Here is a 6,416-nt window from a genome sequence, read left to right on the forward strand (position 1 = left end):
TTAGATACAGCTAATGTCACTGCAAAAGAAAACGTTCTGCCATCCCCTCCATAGACATTTGATCCAATTCGCCATGCATTGCTCTTTCCTTTAGAAAACTGCCTCAGCCTAATTCCAATACTTCCAGAGTAAACAGAAATTAAGGGCATTTTTGTTACCATAAAAAGTGAATGTTGGGCGTTTTTCAGGCGGAGTTATAATGCTCGTTCACGCACGCACAGTTTCACGACAGGTCTGATTTATAATGACAAACATGCATATGTATGGTGTGGTCCAAGTTTATAAATCTCAATATATTTGTGCGTGAGCAGTCTTTTCAGAAATGGCCCACGCAGATACCGTATTTACGGCCTCGATCACGCCTTGATCCCACCGACAGAGTCATTGTGCAAAACAGTACGCTGCATCATCTGGATATGTGTGCAACCAAACTTCAACATTCACCATCTGCTACCATTTCTGTCAAGCCGTCTACGCACACAGTTTGACGCACATGTTCGATAAAACCAATGTATGCACCACACAGAACGCACTGCAACTGCCTCTGCAACGCAATGCAGCAAGGCAGCACATCCAGATGATGCTGCATACCATTTAGCTCTATGACCCTGTAGGTGTGTCCGGGCGTTAGTGTTAAATTTACACAACGGTTATAAATGAGGCACCTGGTCTGACTATATCTGGCAACCATGCAGAACATTTCATGGAGTCAACAATTAGCCCATGTCAGCTAACATTTTTTAGATTGCTAAATGAGTCTAGCCAGCTGTCTAAACATGTAGTAATCATGGTCGAATTGATTTTGTTAGTCACTCTCACTCAGATATCATGTTAAAAATTGCAAACATTTCTCTCCACCCTATGGCAAAATGTGTAGAATTGCATGAAATTAGTTATACAATTTCAACATTTTCTCTCCACCCCATGGATAATATGTAGAATTGCATGAATCTTGCTTATAACGGAAACATTTTTTCTACGCCCCATGGCAAAATGTGTAGAATTGCAGGAAAATAGCTAACACTACAAATATTTCTGTCCACTTTAAAGAAAGAGAAGAATTCCGCTTAAGGCCCCCAAAAGGCTAGGGACACTCATAATGAGTTCATATTTTTTGTGGCCCTCACCCCCATCAAAGTTGCCCATCCCTGGTTTAGACAGATTAGAATGTTATACAAGCAAGGCAATTATAGTTGCCTAAATAAATACACAGTTCATATGAATAACCCAAATGTGTATTCACCATGCATGAGATAATAATCAGCAATGCGGGGGAAAACACTCCACTAGGGATATGCAAATTCATTGAATTGTTCACATAAATCTTTATGACCACAAGGCACCTTTTGAACATTGATGTAAAGCTCTACCTTGAATGAACTCAGATCCCTGTAGTGTCTGCTGTATAGCTCTATGGTTATTTGATTGATATTGTCAAGCACTTTTAACAACACAAACCGTGCTTGAGCTAAATGTATTGTGTCATCACCTAGCTTTCCCACTGTGCTGGTTATGAAGCACTTTGTGGAGAGCAGTGATGAGAGGTTTAAGGATACTTTTTACATTTTAAGATTTTTCTAGGAAATGTGTGTCATAATGGCTATATTGCAATAAACAGTCATTATTAATCTATTTGAAATACATATATTTCTCAGATTTTCTTCCAACACGTGGTGTCACTTCTCTGCAGTGGTCATCCCTCAACCGACATCAGTGCAAGCAGATTTGTTGTACTATCTGACATTTGCATTAACAATCACTCGTTGAACCATTCAAATGTGTCAAGCTGCACTCACTCCATATCACACGGCTGCGCCCTTGCAGATAAACTCAGGGAATATTGAGTATGACAGTATGCCAGTTTGATTAACTTTATCACCTCTTATCACCTCTCTTGTTACATGTAGAGGAGTCAATTCCTGGTTCTGGCCTATTGCTTCTCTCGCTCTCTCTTACACACATACCAATTAGGTGATCATTTATAGTTTTAATTTCAGATACCGTCATGCCAAATATTTTGTCAAAATAAAATTGAACTAATTTTGCAATGTCCCCTGTGTTCATGAGGGCATTATTCTGTTTTGATCTGTTGGAGCTATCTATTTCATACACACAACTCAGTTATTACGCCAGTTCTTCTTCTGAGCAGCACGATTGGCAACCGTTCCATAACTCATTGATGTTTATCGAATGTCATAAACACGTCTGCTTACTTATGAGGAATAAGCCATAAGCTCTGAATGAGATTCAGTGAGGCTTTGCTCAGTGCAGTATAATCAAATCAGCCTGATCCGGTGGAGCGAGAGAGAGAGAGAGAGAGAGAGAGAGAGAGAGAGAGAGAGAGAGATAAATAGATAGATAGATAGACTCACGTAGAGAGACACTTAACACTCTTTTGTCTCTGACCTCACTCTCCTATACTCCCCACTCTCATGTTGCTGGACTACCACTTCAGATGATTGATCAAGGTCTGGACCACAGCCCATTGACAAATAATGATTCAACAATGATTTAGTCCAGAGCTTTTCAATGTCGGTCCTGGAGGGCCGAAACACTCCTGGTTTTGATCCTCTCCCTCTCCTTCTAATAAAGGACTAATTCAGACCTGGGATGCCAAGTGAGTGCAATTAACTTCCCTGTAGAAAAATGATGTCAAATCACGTTATATCTACCGTAGATTTGATTGGACTGATATAAACATCATACTTTCAAAATCTTACGGCATTTTATCTGTGGCCAATGACCTTGAGCATTCAAGCGTTGCAAAGCAATCACTAGCCTGCTGTTCAGTGGCGTGGGTGTGTTGTCTAAGGGTCTCTTTTCCTAGCTTAAAAGGATAAACATTCACATGCCATGGGCCAGAAATGTTGAATACATTGGCCGTGCTGCCAATCCAGCATGACTTCTGCCGTGTTCAAAACAACTAGAAACTTGGAACTGGGAAATCTCCGACTTCAGTGAGTTCAAGACAACTGGGAACTCCGACTGGGAAATTTGTTTTGAACGGTCATCCAACTTGGAATTCCAAGTCTGGAACTCGGGCCTCTCCGACCTGAAGATCACTGACATCATGATTCAACCTTGTTTTTTTTCAGAGTTCTCAGCTGTCTTGAAAGCACCTTAAATCTAGAGAATGCGAGACTTTGATGACAAAGTTTGATGACAAAATGTGCCCACAATATGGACCGCTGCGCCACGTTCCTGTTAAAGTGAGCACAGCACAACAAGGTGAGTTCAAAAATGTCTTGATGTAATAAAATATGCCAGGGAGATATGTATACTGTAGCTAAGAAAGTAATACTAAATGTATGTTGTGTAGCAAGCTGTTAGTAGCCCATGTGCCTCACCCTAATAAGTTGGTCCCCTCATAACTTTGTGGTGCACATGTAGCCTATAGCCTGTTTTAGAGAAATGTCATCATTGAATATTGTAAGAGCTTTCATTGTCTGCTTATATGCCCCCTTTATTTATCCTACGGTTCTGACTTGGTGTACAGAGAGAATATTGTAAGAATGGCCCATTTTCTGAATTTTGGCACCGTACATTTGAAAAGTGCTGAACAAAAAGTTACATCTGTCCTAGCTTGCTCATTAATGTCTTAATAAAAATGGCCTCTTATCCGTTCGTCGTTCCCTTATGCCATAGTTTTTACATCTCAATTGTCAGTAGAAACCACATTTGTTTAAGCAAGTCAGCCATATCAGCTATGTTTGTTCAAAAGGCAGTAAATGAGGCTGAATTAACTATTTCGCTGCCAGACAAGGCTCTGCTGATAGCCAGGTGTAGCAGTGGTAAGGATTCACTCCATGGTGCTGAAAAGAAAGCACTGCTGTTGGGACAGCGTTATGTAGGCTCTAACATTTTGTGGACACCGTTTGTCACCGTTATAGTGCAATTAATGTATTGTTTAGTGTTGTGTTGTGCAGTGGCTTTGCTGGCATGCATCTAAAAATGTTTTGGGGAGATTTACATGCTAAAATCACCACTGTATGGCTGTATGATGAGACTATTGATGATTTGAAAAAAGTAACCTGAAAGGCATGAGCTCTGCTTTGTTTTTTTGGTGTAGGCTGTACACACTCCAATAGTCTCTCATTCACAATTTGACAAGCACTTGATAATGCCTCGAATTTCATGGTGGCATCCCCTTTGTGGCCATAATGCACCCTAAAAAAATCCATGACTTTTGTGGCCTAGAGTGCTGCGTTGTGCCCTTCTCCCTGAGTGTGCTGCGCAATCCAAAAAGCCTCTCACTCACATGGCTCTCCGTCACGTGATTGGGTCTTTCTCACAGGCTACAAGTGAAGACAGACACATCCGGGATGCAACTGCGCACGTCCTTATCCAATTCCGAGGTTCATATTGAAGATATTGGAAGAACTGTCCACATTTACTTTTTGTCAGCCAGCCAGCAAGATGAGTAGGCCTAACGAACAGCAAAAGCACTAGCCTATGTCAATCTACTATCCCCCTTAGTACAAAGTCGGCCCAATCTATTCTGTGTGAGAAATAAATATTCCAAACATAGTTTGGGACAGTTGTGGGATGTGATAGATCCCAAATTACTACAACCACTAGCATCAAAAAACATTTTTTATGCAATGTGGCTGATGCAACAGATCAGAACATTTAGCTTAAAATGTTGATAAACGATGGTTTATACTCCTGTTGGTAGGCTATACTCCTGTTGTAAATATAAGCAATGTGCTTAATATTAGGAGAGTTGAGAAATAAATATAGTAGGCCTAACCTATAGAAAGCTGATGGGATACTCTTATTTTTATTAGCGGCCATCACTCTGTTTTCTCCCGCAATTGCATAGCCTACAGAAATGTTGCGCAACATGAGCTCATGGGCTCTCATGAAGTGTTAAATTAGATTTTAGAATACATTTGCATTGATGTCAGAGTGATTAGAGGGACAATAGAGTGCTGAGTACCAGGAACGTAGCAAGTTTGGTAGGCTACTAATGAGCATCAGAGCTTGGAGAAGACTAATTACCATGACTTAACGGTCATGTGGAATTTGACTGCCTTCATGACTTGTGACCGCCGGTGTGGCAGTAATACGGTCACCGCAACAGCCCTATCTATGACCAGTTTTGTTTTGTGATTTATCTGTATCCGATGAAGCTAAGCTGTAAGGTTGCTTGCTTGCTGCAACCAATGAGATTACCCTGTAGCAATGCATGGAGATATGCATGTCAACATATCTGACTTTGTTGACATTGCACCTAGGCAGAGAAAATCAAGCAAAATTCAATCCGACCTACAGGAGGATTAGAAACACCTCTATTAGATCTGAAACAATGTCTATCTCTGTATATCCACCTGGAGTATTCACTGCTACGCAGACGATACACAACTTTACATTTCTGTCTCACCAGAGGATTTTAGCTCCATGGATAAATTATAAGACTATATTATTGATTTAAATACTTGGATGGCTCACAACTTCCTCTAGCTAAATCAAAAGACTGAGGTACTTATTATTGGAGCCAAAGCACAGAGAGAGAATCTGGCCACACATTTGAATTCACGGGCAATAAAGATAAAACACCAGGTAAAAAACCTTGGTGTTATTTTAGATTCTGAACTAAATTTCAAATCACACATTAGGAATGTGACCAAAAAAGCTTTTTACCACCGGAGGAACATTGCGAAGGTGCAGCCATTTCTCTCTCAGGCTGATACAGAGAGACTCATCCATGATTTTATTATAAGCAGGCTTGATTACTGTAATACTCTCCTGTCTGGTCTACTCAAGAAAGCCATTGGTCAAATGCAAAACATACCAAATGCTGCAGCATGGGTACTGACCAAGACCAGACAGAGAGCACACATTACACTGGTTTTAAGGTCTCTGCACTGGCTGCCTGTGAGTTTTAAAATTAATTTAAAGATTATTCTATTGTTTTTTAAATCAATCCACGATTGTGCACCCCGAATACATAGTTACTATGCCCCCAGCCTCTGGAATAACCTGCCAGTCAAGCTGAGGGGGCTGAAACTGTGGACATATATGAAATAGATCTTAAAACACATCTTCTTAGCTTTGCTTTTCCTTGGGGTGCTTTTACATTGTTCAGTTTGTGTCATTCTTTTAAAAAAATGTTATGTTTGTGGTGTAGTAAATATTTCAGCTTTTATTTTCAGTTTTATTTATTTATTTTCCTGTAAAGCACATTGCGTTGCATTCCATGTCTGAAGCTTGATTTATTTATATTTTTTATGGGAATCTGCATAATGTGCTTGTTACTATATGCTCTGGCCTTTCACAAACTACATTTCCCATCGATTAGCTGCCTCTTCCGGCTGTGCCTGTGAGATGTTTTCATGGATTAGAGATTAATTTGATCAAGGTGAAAGTGAGTAGTGAGAAAGGCCTGTGTCGATTACTAGGCCTTTTGCTCACTG

This window comes from Salmo salar, chromosome 24, assembly GCF_965601325.2.
Source record: "Salmo salar chromosome 24, fSalSal1, whole genome shotgun sequence".
NCBI classification, from domain to species: domain Eukaryota; kingdom Metazoa; phylum Chordata; class Actinopteri; order Salmoniformes; family Salmonidae; genus Salmo; species Salmo salar.